This window comes from Myxocyprinus asiaticus, chromosome 9, assembly GCF_019703515.2.
Source record: "Myxocyprinus asiaticus isolate MX2 ecotype Aquarium Trade chromosome 9, UBuf_Myxa_2, whole genome shotgun sequence".
NCBI classification, from domain to species: domain Eukaryota; kingdom Metazoa; phylum Chordata; class Actinopteri; order Cypriniformes; family Catostomidae; genus Myxocyprinus; species Myxocyprinus asiaticus.
The window spans coordinates 21190697-21204782 of NC_059352.1; the positions used below are offsets into that span (position 1 = coordinate 21190697).

At 35.6% G+C, this 14086-nt stretch overlaps 1 protein-coding gene across 3 annotated transcripts in view; it reads left to right on the top strand.

Moving 5' to 3' along the window:
• Positions 1-3598: 3598 nt before the first annotated feature.
• Positions 3599-14086, top strand: part of LOC127445637 (discoidin domain-containing receptor 2-like) — a 66955-nt gene continuing 56467 nt past the window's right edge. For all 3 annotated transcript variants that reach the window (XM_051705838.1, XM_051705840.1, XM_051705839.1), the window contains exon 1: positions 3599-3760. The gene's annotated coding sequence lies outside the window, so the exon portion shown is untranslated. The remainder of the gene's footprint in view (positions 3761-14086) is intronic.

Consider the following 14086-nt stretch of genomic DNA (forward strand, 5'->3'; position numbering starts at 1 on the left):
ACTGCTGTGCTGTATTGGAATCATGTGGACAACTGTTTTGAATAGAAGTCCTCTGAGACTATGATGCTCACAGATGTTGCTGGTACAAAACAAAGTATGGGCAATTCATGACCTTGAATAATTACAAAGACCCTGTACAGAGTCACTTACTTTCTCTTAACCCTTATTTTGTTTTCTGGTCAAAACTGACTAACTTTTTTTTTTCTTCTTCTGAAAACTGTAGTTTATTTCATCCAGTTTGTCCAAATTCCATGACTTTGTTCACACAAGGCATCTGAACACCCAATGTTTTTAGATTATTTTCATGAAGTTTTATTGGTTTTATTTCACTTTGTTACACTTGTGGTGATCCTGGTCTAAAGTGGCCCACCATTGGAAATGAATGGATTAGACTACAAAATACAGAAAATGTTAAGTGTTCTGGAGCATCCCAATCGTTTTGATAAGCACATATGTGGATGTGTGTTTGCACACACAAAGTCCTCGGACATGTGCGCGTGCACACACACACATGATGTGTGTTGAGAATCATTTTGTGCATCATCTTTCCATGTCCACTCTGAGTAATATTTAAAGATCTGCTTGTGTTGTGTTTGGGCTCGTTTGAATCGGGATAGTCTGCTGTAAGTTACAATATGTAATTATCTATGTTATATGTATGTTTCTGGAAGTAATAAGGAAACCATGACAAAGACACAGAGTTTGGCCTCTGGGTGAAACAAATTTGCTCATTGCATTTTACTAATTGCGACCTTTACAACAATATATATAAAACACATGGCTATGTCATCTTTTTTATGTTTTTCCCAACTCTGAATATAATTGTTGAAATAACAAATTTGCAAATTATGAGAACAAAACAGTTCTAATTTGTCGGGAAATTAAAAAGCTTTATTTAAATTTGGTAGGATCAGCTATATGCATTGTCAAGTCCAGATTCTAAAACGACACCTATTGTTTAGATCCAGCAAGTGGTTATTCATTTATTAAATCATTATTATTTTTATTTATTTATTTTGCTGCAGGGTGTGCCCCCCACTAGCCCAGTATAAGCTCAGTTCAATTAATCCTTGTATCAATAAAAACTGGGTTTAAAATAAATAAATATATATATCAAAAAAGTACAAAACCTTTCATACTGTAATTACTAAAAAAGAAGTTGACAAAAAGATCTAATGCAATATCTTGGGATAATATAGTCACAACACCCATACTGAAGGTCAATGTAGTTAATGTAGTTTAATGTAGTAATTAATGGATCTTCATGTAAAAGCATTAGCTAAATGATAAGTAACTCAGTTATGTATTTGCCAGTGGCACTGCTTTATTTGCAAAAAACATACAAATTGTGTTTAATGCTAATCAAAGTAGGTGCCAAAATGGAGCTAGAGTTAGGAGCGGTAAAGGGGATTTGAATTATCACTGTGCACTGTCTCAAATAACAATAGTTTTGAATCAGCTTTCCATCTATAAATTATAATTTAATATTCTGTCCCCAGCCAGTAAAAAAAAAAAAAAACTTTTTGGACTGCTTTTCTCATTATCTTGCAGAATGATTTCACACTATGGAGGCGAAGGAGGGATTAAAATGGGAATGCATTATAATTTCACTAAAGTCAGTTAAAGAGATAGTTCATACAAAAATGAAAATTACATAGTCATTTAATCACCCACGTTTTTCCATGGAACATAAAAGGAGATGTTAGGCACAATGACAGCCTCAGGCACCATTCACTTTCATTGCATCTTTTTTTCCACACAGTGAAAGTAAAGGGTGACTGAGGCTGTTAGTCTCTAACATTCTGTCTAACACCTCCTTTTGTGTTCCACAGAAGAAAGAAAGTTATATGTGTTTGGAACACCATGAGGCTGAACAAATAATGACAGAACTTTCCTTTTTGGGTGAACTATCCCTTTAAGAACTATACCTAACAATCACTAAAATTAAATGTTTATAATAGCTGATATTTAAAAGAAAGAAATCATGAATGTTGGCTTGACTTTTCAAGTTGCTTAACTTGACTGGCACTATATGGTTTTATAATCCCTCTATCAATAGTTTAACATTTAATTCATAAGCTATTTACGTTGCTATATTTAAGTGTTAAGATATCTATATCATACTATAGTATGCCAGAAAAAGCTTTGATATTAGCTTCCATCAATACTAACTTACCATCCTTTTCCATGTATTAATTAAGTGGTGGAAATAAAAAGAAATGTAAATATGGAAATTTTCAATAAATTTATACATTATGAGTAGTCTACTGTGACGAGGAGGAGGGTGTGGCCGGGCTGTGATGGTGCACAGCCGGCGCTGAATCAGCTGATCAGCGGGAGAGTGAGATAAAGGGGAGCTGGAGGCACCAGTTCGAGAGAGAGACGCATGCGGCCACGTTGCATGTGTGTCTGTGTTTGTTTATGTTTGTTTTAAGCTAAGTTTGACATTAAAACTTTGTTTACTGTTCACTCCTTGCCCTTCTTTGAACTATTACAGTGGTGCTGAAACCCAGGAGGGAGGAGGGATGTGCTGTCGCTTCCATCCGTCAGGGAAGCAGCCACAGCCGTCTGCCTGGGGACGGAGGGGTCGCTGCCAGCCACCGAAGAAGGGGAGGAGTGGTTCCATCCGCCAGGGGCTGGAGGACTCACTGCCATCCGCCAGGGGAGGAGTGAGCTGGCGTCTGCCAGAGGGCGGAGGAGCGGTTGAGGACCGGGCGACAGTGCGTCTGGGAGCCGGCGAGCAAGTTCTTCTCTCTCTCTCTCTCTGTGCATGTCTCTGCTCACCCATTCCCTCTCCCTACGCCTCCCCTCGTCTCTCCCCCAGGTTCACAGGAGGCGTGGGTGGACCATCGGCTGACAGAACGGCCAGAAGGGCAGAGTCTCCCCTCCAGAGATGGGGGGGAAGTGTTAGTGGCGCCCCGGCCTGAATTGGGCGGGGGAGGAGTGTGACAAGGAGGAGGGTGTGGCCGGGCCGTGCACCTGAATCAGCTGATCAGAGGGAGAGCAAAATAAATGAGAGCCAGAGGCGCCAGTTCGAGAGAGAGACGCACGTGGCCGCGTTGCATGTGTGTCTGTGTTTGTTTATGTTTTTTTAAAGTTAAGTTTGACATTAAAAACTTTGTTTACTGTTCAGACGGTTCCCGCCTCCTCCTTGCCCATCTTTGAACTGTTACAGCTACCTCCTCCCTCTACCAGAGAGAGCCAACACATGGTAAGGGGTAAAAAAGCTGATTATACACAGAACAGAATATAATGGCAAAAACTCTGTAAACTTTATACTTGCTGTTCATAAAATTGCTGTTCTGAACCCTGGTCTTTCTGTCATTAATTATTTTGGGCAGTTAAAAAGGAAAGAAAGAAAAAGGAAAGAGAATATTCAAGAAATTGTCTGATTGGTCACGGGAGTAGGACTTAATTGAAACCTTCTGTATGGCATGAAGAATTCTGGGACTTTGGCATGTTCCCAAGAATCCTCAGAATGTTAGTTTTTTAGTCTCTCTCTCTCTCTCTCTCTCTCTCTCTCTCTCTCTCTCTCTCTCTCTCCCCCTCTCTCTTTCACTCTCTCGCCCACACTCATGCTCTCCTGTTTTTTCCCTCATCCAGAGGTGTCTTACATCAGCTCAGGGTGCCTGATTGTGAGATCTGAGAGAGAACTCCGGAGAGAAGGAGAGATTCTTGGTTTTCCCCTTTTGCTTATATGCACAATACTTAGAATTACGAAAGCTTTGGACAAATGGTTTGAAAAAAAGCAACCCAAGCAGTAAGTTTGTGTTTTTGTTAAACAGTACTTTCTTTGTTTTCTCATAGTTCTGTAAAAAAAAGGCTTGGCTGTTTAGTGTTGTATGATTTAGGGCAATGTGGATATGATTGCTAATGGTGAGTAATGAAAATAGAATTAAAAATGTGTATTAGTGCTATAGTTTTTGTGATAAAAACTTGCATTGGAAAGCCACTGTTTGCATGGCAGGCTAAAATAGCGGATAACAGAGCAACTTGATACTTGATCCAGTGATTGCTCTCTGAAGTGAGCAGTTGCTAACCAGCTGTTCTGAACTGACTGTTTTATAAGGTATCCATCTGTATATGTGTTCTGGCTTATAAAATTGCACATAAGTATGCTCAAAGTACTTGATTTTGCCTGGAAAGTATATATAATTTTATTAGTTTGCGCTCTACTGTACTTTACTCAGTCTCAATGACAGCCAAGCAAAAGTTTCTCTCTCGTCGTCTCTCATTTCCTTTCCTTTTATATGCAGTTCTAAAAAAAAAAAAGAGGTTATTTTGCATTAGTAAGATAAATGGTTTCATTGGTTAACATTAGTTAACACAACATTAGTTAACATGTACTAACAATGAACAATAGTTTTACAGCATTTATTAACCTTGGTTACTGCTTATTTCAACATATAGTTATACATTTTTAAAATCAAAAGTTGTATGTTAACATTAGTTAACGCACTATAAACTAACATGAACTAACAATGAACAAACATTAGTTAATGCACTATAAACTAACATTAACATTGAACAATTGTATTTTTATTAACAAGCATTAACAAAGATGAATAGATGCTCAAGAAATATATTGTTCAGTGTTATTTCATGATAACTCATGCTTTAACTAATGTTAACGAATAGGATCTTATTGTAAAGTGTTACCAACAATATATTCTGTTCACACTGTACTTAGTAGAACATGTCAATAGTTAATTTGATGAACTACACTTGTGGTTACTTTTGTGAGGGAATGTGAGTGTTATTGACTTAATACATCTATTAGAATGGCCTTGGGTCCAGGTGGTTTAAAATTACTACAGAAATGGCTAAGAGAAGTGCCCAGTTAGCTCAATCAAACGGTCTGTGTCATGTGTTTGGAGATGCCACTAGATATTTTGTTAACTAATGCAATTAAAAAGGGGCTACTGTTTACATGTATATAATCCTGCCCACCATGCAAACCAACCTTGTTCATATACAACATGGTTCATGACCTCACTACTGGCATTAGGCAGTAATGTACTTTCCAAGGCGTCCATATGCTCCAACTGTGCACATTCGGTTTATATCTATCCTTAAACATCTGTACGGACAATTGAAATGCAGTGCATTTAAGATTTATAGGTTGCTCTAAGTTTTCTGAGTAAATATTACATGCTTTACATTTATTTTGTTCAGCTAACAAAAAGCCTAATGAGGCTGAATGGAGTTTCATTATATGAGTAATTGACACAAGTCCATGTCCATGGACTTTTTATTTCAATTAAAATAAGGAATTTAGGTAAAATGTTATATGATTATTTTTTTTATTTTTTTTTTACATTTTAATGACATTTTGCCTATGCTAGTTAATTTTTAAATTGTCCTGTGGTGTGATATATGAATTTATTAAGTACAAATGCATGTAGACTCTATTAATATGACGTCAGAATTGCTGCATGCATAACATTTTTAAAAGAATTAGCAACATGCTTTTAGGTGGAGTATAGCATGTAACATCGCAAAACATGTCAACTTCCCATTTGCACTAAACACAATCAACGTAAAATCACTTTAATACATTCATGAAGTGAACTCTAATGCCAAAAGTGGGCAAGTATGAAAGAAGATTTCCAACCTTTTGGAAAGACTGTTGCAGGTCTTTTGGTTAAGAAATAAGTAAGGAGTAATAGAAACCATGTGAGTGATAATAATGATACACTTCCGTCTTAATGATACACTATGGTCTGGGTGTATAATTTGGTTTCCATACAGCAGAGTCTTGATTTCATGTCATCTTTAGCTGATTGGCTTAAACATTTCCAATCATTTAAAATGAGCAAATTGCAGAAACAGCTCCTAAGCTTGGTAGAGCAATTACCTCATTAACCCACTACTAGTTATCTCCAGAGGGCTAACTCTCATTGCACCTCAGTACCACAGGTATCAAGCCTCCAGCCTGTAAAATCATAGTAAAACCTAACCAGGGGTGTAAAGTAACGAATTACAAATACTCGCGTTACTGTAATTAAGATGTTTTTCCTAGGAATTGTACTTTTTTAAGTAGTTTAAAAATGGTATACTTATACTTTACATTTTAAGTGCTGTAACTGTACTTTTACTTCCCTGTCTGGGGTGTTCATTACATCGATTGCGATAGCAAGACAACCACTGGTTGGTTGATCTAGATAAAATATAAAAGATTGACTTTTTATTTCCTGGCATCTGTAGCTGTGTGCTGTTTGATTTGACAGGTGGCTAATGTTTGTGCGCTTTACATGCGTGTGTGTTCCGAGTGCGTTAATGCAGGTACGTGACTAAACGGTCAAATACAATTCATAATTCAGCCAGTGACCATCTTGATGAGGCATTAATGTAAACGCAGTCAGTTTGGTCTAAAGTGAGCATAAACAGTGGGACAAAAAGCGTATTTGCACAAAAATGTTGGACTTGAAGTGTACATGTAACCGAACTGAGCACTGTCTAGTAGGCTATGTCATATAAAGGCTATTAATCAAACAACAGTAACAAGGAAACGAGAAAATCACTCACTACTTTTGGCTGAATACTTGAGTAGCTTCAAAAATATTAATAGAATAGAATAAAACGTGACATTTTTTAATAATATTGTTATTTATATATATATATATATATATATATATATATATATATATATATATATATATATATATATATATATATATAATACTGACCCCTGATGTAGAGTGTGTTAATTTGTTAAAATTAATTTCCAGGAAAGTAGAGATGATAACATAATTTATAATTATACTTAGCCTTTATCATGTTTTTTCTAATGCCTGATAGAAAAGTATCAACATGTGTAGAGCAATACTTCAGGCAGAATACTCAGTCACAAACTTCAGAAAATGGTGCATCATGCATGAGAATGAGAACACAACTATTTCTTGGCATAAAAGATACAAGAACTAAATCAATGTGGAACACTGGATCTCCAAAGGAGTACAATGTGGCCCCCCTGTGCTACTTAAAGAAATAATTCACTCAAAAATGAAAATTCTCTTAACATTTACTCACCCTCATGTCATCCCAGATGTGTATGACTTTCTTTCTTCAGAAGAAAACAAATTAAGGTTTTTAGAATAATATTTCAGCTCTATAGGTCTATACAATACAAGTGAATGGATGCCAAAATGTTGATGCTCAGAAAAGCACATAAATGCAACATAAAAGTAATCCATATGACTCCAGTGGTTTAATCCATGACTTCAGAAGTGATATGATAGGTGTAGGTGAGAAAAAGATCAATATTTATGTCCATTTTTGCTAGAAATTCTTCACACTGCCCAGTAGATGGCGATATGCATGAAGAATGTGAATCACCAAAAACAAAAGAAGAAGAAAGTGAAAGTTAAAGTGGAGAGAATTTATAGTAAAAATTGACTTAAATATTGATCTGTTTCTCACCCAACCTCACTACATATCTCTTCTGAACACATGGATTAAACCACTGGAGTCACATGTGATTTTTGGAGCTTCAAAAATTTTGGCACCCATTCACTTCCATTGTATGGACCAAAAGAGCTGATACATTCTTCTAAAAATCTTAATTTGTGTTCTGCTGAAGAAAGTCCTGCACATCTGGGATGGCATAAGGGTGACTAAATGATGAGAGAATTTTCATTTTTGTGTGAATTATTCCTTTGAAGCCCAATGTGTCCCCTGTACCAAACAACTGCTCTACCCCCTCTGTTGTGCGGGACATAACGCACCAAGTGACCCTGCTTTTTTAGTGGGTTTGCATAAAATAATTTTTTTGCATTCCTTGCATTGTTTTGAACATGTTTTATGCGCAACAGTAACTCTCTTTGTCGGCATTAAGGAAAATTTAGACCCTACACATAAACTGATTTTAATGTCATTGTTTCATATGTTATGATATTGAAAATAACTTTCATCTTTTCATTTCTGTAATCATGTTGCCCTTTTATTTATTTTTTAAAATCAGATTCATGTAGAATTTACAGTATCATAGATAAGTGATGTATTTTAAAAGTTGTCATTCACAAACACCTATAAAATACCATTTTTTTTATTCTTTCTGGCAAACAGCCATAAAAGGGAATGTAAATTACGGTATGTGTGCTACATTTTTAAATTGCAGCATCGAGTTTTTATTATAAAGGGGCATAGCTTTCGCAACTCAGTACTCAATACTCACTACTCATGAGTACTTTTAAATGAGCTACTCTTTTACTCTTACTTGAGTAGTTTTTAGGACAGGTACTTTTACTCTACTCATACTATATTTTTAAAGATGTAACAGTACTTTTACTTGAGTATAATTTTTCAGTAATATTTGCACCCCTGAACCTAACTTTTCTTGCAGTACCCTTCTGAAAAGACCAGCATGTATTTTTTTATGGTAGTCCAGGCTGGTAGTTTATGTTGGTCAGTGCTTATTTAAGGCTGGTCTAACTGGTTGGCCAGATGCCATTCTGTTCACCAGCAAAAAAAAAAAAAACACTGGTCGCACCAGCATGATCTTTCTGGTTGACCGAGAAAGTCTTGATGTTTAAGCTAGTTAAGAATCCAGTTAGGGACAGCAACCTACCAGCATCCCATGCCGGGGACCAGCATCCAAACCACAACATACTGTATGTTGGTGACTAGCAATGTTGCTCTTTTCAACGTGGTAAGCTGAACTTACTGCTTTGATTATGATTTTGAAAAGGCAACCAAAAAAAAAAAAAAAAAGTGTAGTTACAATATTTTGATTAATTTTTATTTTGATTAATTTTTATTATTTGTATTATATATTTATACAAAACATTTTTTTTTAATAAATATATAAATAAAGGCTTGCCTGCCTAAGCCAAAATCATTATCCTGAATACACAAATTTATATTCTTGATCACCACAACAACACAGCTTTATAGTGCAGTCCTCTTGACCATTACGTTCAACTGTGTATATTATTTATCAAATTATCTATTCAACGTTAATCAACAATTCTCCATGGGAAGAGAGTTTTAACATTACAAATTAAAGTGTTCCCATATAAGAGTGTAGAAGCAAATCTGCTCTTTTAGAAATCATGTATGATTCATGCAACACTTCATAAATTGACCGTTGCTTTTCTGAGAGGACATGGAAAAAGATTTTTTGCACAGGCTAAGTTGTTAGGTGTAATTTAAGTGTGAAAGCTCAGGGGAGAGTATATCTTGCATTGTGATGTGTTTCACGCAGGTGCACAGATAAAGTTAACCAGAAACAGCTTAATTCCAGCCATGACCCATTAAAACTGAGCACAGTCCTATAGACTTACACTGTAAATAGCAGTCTTGTATGAAAATCTGTATGTGATCCTGAAATCATATCCAAAGAATTCTAACATCTGACCGCGTATTTTATTTGAAATCATTTTAAAGGTAAAGGTGGTAATAATTGTGTATAGCTCCAATTTTCTACTTCCTCACGGAGACCTGTCATTTCAAGAAATAAAAAAGACATCACAAGATTGGAAACCTATATCACAATAGATGTTCCCTAGCAACAAAGATTTTGTTGAACTATTTCTTTTCAAACCATTATTAGTCTGTCTTACATTGTTTGAGGTGATAGCTGCATTTAATTATCAAATAGTAGAAAACACTAAGGGCAACTGTTAAATTTTTTACATTGACCTTCATAACACAGACTACTACACATCTACAGTACCTACTAGTTTAATTTAAAAGGCATCCAAACTTCACAAAAAATATACAAATAATAATAGACATCCAAAAAAAGTATTGTATACCTCAAAATATGTTTTGTTGTTGTTACAGATGCACTGATGTATAGGCCAGACATCAGTATTGGCCGATAACAGCAATTATCTGCATTATCGAACATCAGGCGATTGTTAAAAAACAGCCGATGATAAGGGCCGATTATTTCTTGTCAATCAAAAAGGGGTGGAAAAATGTGTCGGACAATTAGCCTACAACTCATGCTGTGTGTGAAGGAAAATGTGTCTTGTGTGGAATTAATTTGATTTGGGTGACAATGACAGCACAGTTGCAATTTGTCAACTTTACATTTACACTGTTTTTAATATTAGACAGCCAATTCTATTCTAATCAGTTTATTTACATTTATGCATTTGGTGGTGGCTGTGGAGGTTGAACTGGCAACCTTCTGCTTACCAGTTCTGTGCTTTAGCCCTCTACGCTACCACCAATTTGTAAGCTTTGCACTGCTAGAATTTCACAAAGTGTAACTATGATTAAAACCTTCGACAGAACTTATTTGTTTACTAACCTGAAGTTCGACACAGCAAGGAATATGACAAGATTGTTAAAGCTAAAGCAAAGGCTGCTTCATCTAAAATGGCACAAGTTTCATCATTAAGATTCAGTTAATGTAAGTTGAGAACATTTCAAAAAATTAAGAAATCTTACCAATTTAATGTGAGCCTAACAAAAGGCTATTCAGAATTCAGTTAATGTGGGTTAAGAATGTTAATGAAAAGTAATGATGTGCTTTTTTGTCACGGTTTTTTGTATAGCTAAGACGTGTAGAGTCATAGAGAATTAAGTTACTTAAGTTTCTATAGAAATTCTGTAATTAATGATCAGTGATTTGGAACAAGGTAGCATAAAAAAGCAGAAACACCAAACTGTCCGTATCAGTTTCAGCAGATCGGAAATACACTTATTTTGTATCGGTGCATCCCTAGATGTTGTTGTTGAAAATTTCTTACAAAGTGAAGTGCTCACACTTCTTATTCTTATGCAGAGAGATATTTGAAATGAGGCTGTGTTAAATAAGTGTCATTACTCTTGCTTGATAATTGCCAGCGGTCTCCCCTGAGGTGTATTTGATACCTTTATTAAAAGGTCAAAATTCTGTGCAATTACTGTAATTGTTTAAATTAAATATTGCAAATGAATTCTTAAAAATACAAAAAACATAACACTTTACAATAACATTCCATTTGTTAACATTAGTTAACAACATTAGTTGTTAATGAACTAACGATGAACAATATTTTTACAGTATTTATTTCTCTTAGTTAATGTTACTTTCAACATTTAGTAATCAAAAGTTGCATATGTTATCATTAGTTAACGCACTATGAACTACCATGAACTGACAATGAACAATTTTATTTTTATTAACTAACATTAACAAAGATGAATAAATGCTGTAAACCATATATTGTTCATTGTTTGTTCATGATACCTAATACCCTAACTGATGTTAACGACTGGAACTTTATTGTAGTGTTACCAAAAACTCATCACAAAACAAACCTTGTGATTCTGTAACATGTGTCGTGCTGCTCTACCGATGCACTTGCATCTGTTTTTGCGATCGCCTGGATCTAATTTTACTGGAACTGCCATTTGATTTGGATTTATGCATTCCCATGAAAGTAAAATATCTGCAATGCTATGACCATTGCTTTAGGGAGGAATGAAACAGGTTTCAAATGAAAAACATATGTTCTCTTTATGCTTAAATTTACAGGCATGTGAATATCAGTCTAGCAAGTTAAATCCAGCGGTACGTAGTATGCCAAATAAATGCACTGTTCTAGCTGTGCTAATTTGAGTGTTGAGTTCCAATAAGCCACTATAATAAGGAGAAGAGCTCTTGTGACTTAGGAAAGTTTGGAGGCAGTATGTGACATTTAATCTAAACAGACACTTATCCTTTTGCTAAACCAACCAGAATAGTGCTTAAAATTCTTTTAAAATGTTTAGAACTAGGTTATCTCCAATCTGTGCAGGACAAAGCAATGCATCCCTGCTTCCCATCATGTATGTACAGTAACAGTTGGTCTCCACTGCCATAATGTTTTTAAGGGACAGTTAATCTAAAAATAAAAATGGTCATTTACTTACCCATGTTGTTCCATATTACCCACCTTTCTTTCTTCTGTGGAACACAAAAGAAGATGTTAGGCAGACTGTTAGTCTAGCCACTATTCACTTTCATTGCATCTTTTTTTTCCATACAATGTAAGTGAATGGTGACTGAGGCTCACATTCTGCCTAACATCTCCTTTTGTGTTCCACAGAAGAAAGAATGTCTTATGGGTTTGGAACAGCATGAGAGGGAGTAAATGATGCCATTAATTTTCATTTTTGGGTGAACTGTCACTTTAAGTATATGATACAAATCTTGACATTCATTTGAAACAAGCCCTTCACTGTCATTTTCTGGTTTGTTGGTTAAGTGACAGTCACAGATTTTTGAACGCCCTTGCTTAAAGGGCCACAAATTGTAACCAGAGTTTGACACTGATGAGTTTAATTGAAGCCTTTAGATAATGCAAGACCTATCTGTCCTCCAATCTCTATGACCGAAAGAGAAGCTGTCTTTAGATTGCTTTTCTCTTATGCAGAGACAACTACAAGTAAGACATTCGTAGCTTAATTTTCTTGAAAACTGTAAACACTATGTCTCTGTGCCGCTATGAAAATTTGTTTAGAGAGACCCGCCCCAACAACATTACTTGACCATTGTATTGTATTCTTTAATGAGAGACTGGTTAAGGTCTAGTTAAGAGGAAGTAGTGGTTATAAAATATAATGCTACAGAAACCATGAAATTATAAGAAATTCTAAAGTGTTGTGTGTTTGAAATAAATGAGAAAAATAAAAAACAACCAAGTTAGATTAACAATGTATAAAAGTGCCTGATGCTATTGAAGTGAGGCAATTTAGGTTGTAAATTAAACATACACAAGCCATTATACACAAGCCATTATACAGTCATGGTATTTTGTAAAAAAAAAAAAAAAACTCTTTCTAATTTCGGACCATTAATAACATTCATTCATGGCTCAGTACTGTATCCTGAATGTGGCACAGGGTAAAATGGCTTTGCGATTAAAGTGTAATTTACTCTATATTGGTGTGGTTTTCTCAGCACATTAAGAAAATCCTCACCTATAAAATCCAGCATTCATTCCAAAGCTTAATTGATCTGTAAAAAAAGTTCTTGCATTCTTGTTGCGATACCTTGCTGTGAGTCCCACTATGCATGTGTATTCAAAGAGCACACTGTGTCCTCATTGCAGAATCACTGAACCTATTTTTGACTTTCATTTCCTCCTTCCTGATATGGGCCTGATGCTGTTTATGAGGTAACCAGTCTCTACGTGCTATGCCTTGGTTTACTTTAAAAGCATTCTTCACCTATTGCATGCGAATCATGTTGACTGCAGCACCTAGAAGAGGCAGTGTAATGAGTAATTGACTCATTTTGCCAGGTTGTACTGAAGAGCCAGTATTGTGGTTTGGAATCAACTAAATCCTACTATATTTAGGGCCACGGCCTTTTTGTGCACCGTTGGCCCTCTGTGCTGTGAGGTGTTATGTTCAATGAGAGGTTTCTTAAAATCCGCGTTTCTACACAAATATTGTAAAAATATGTTGCAAAAAGTGTCTCTTTTAGTTTGATCAGAAATAATATTCTAGCGCAGCGCTACTCAACACGTGGGTCTCTGGCCATCTTTTGTGATGATTTCATCATCAAAAATATATTTATCAATATAGTCTATCAGATGTGCATGAATAGTGAGGTGTCCATTTTCCAGAGTATTTACGGTAGCTCTCTGCAAAAAGGATGTAACGAATAAAATAAACAACACAGAGCTTAGCTGATGTTTCATGAGAGCGGAAGTCAGTCTGCTCTTGCGTTCAAAGAAACAGTTTGTGCTCAAACGCATGGTCTGTCAATCAAGAATGCGTGCTCTCAGGCTCACCTGAGAGTCACTCATCAGCGTGAATCCATCAAGTCCATTTGAATATCTTAACGGAGATATATGCTCATCATGATAACAGTCATAACAAGAAAAAATAATAGTTTATCCTGCAATAACGGCATTGAGACACCTTCACGCAAATGCTTAACAGTGATCTGCATTCCTTAACCGCAAAGTGCTAAAGAGAGTAAACAAATCTTTATAGCTTATCACTTGAGAAGTTTTGGAGTTAATAGTGGATATATATCTCTTGTTTTTGACCATATCTCAGTTGAGTGTGATGTTGAACACTCATGGAGTTTATAATTTGACAGTGTCTTTAACAGTGACAACAGAAATTATCATATCAGTTTTTTTTCTTGCAATGA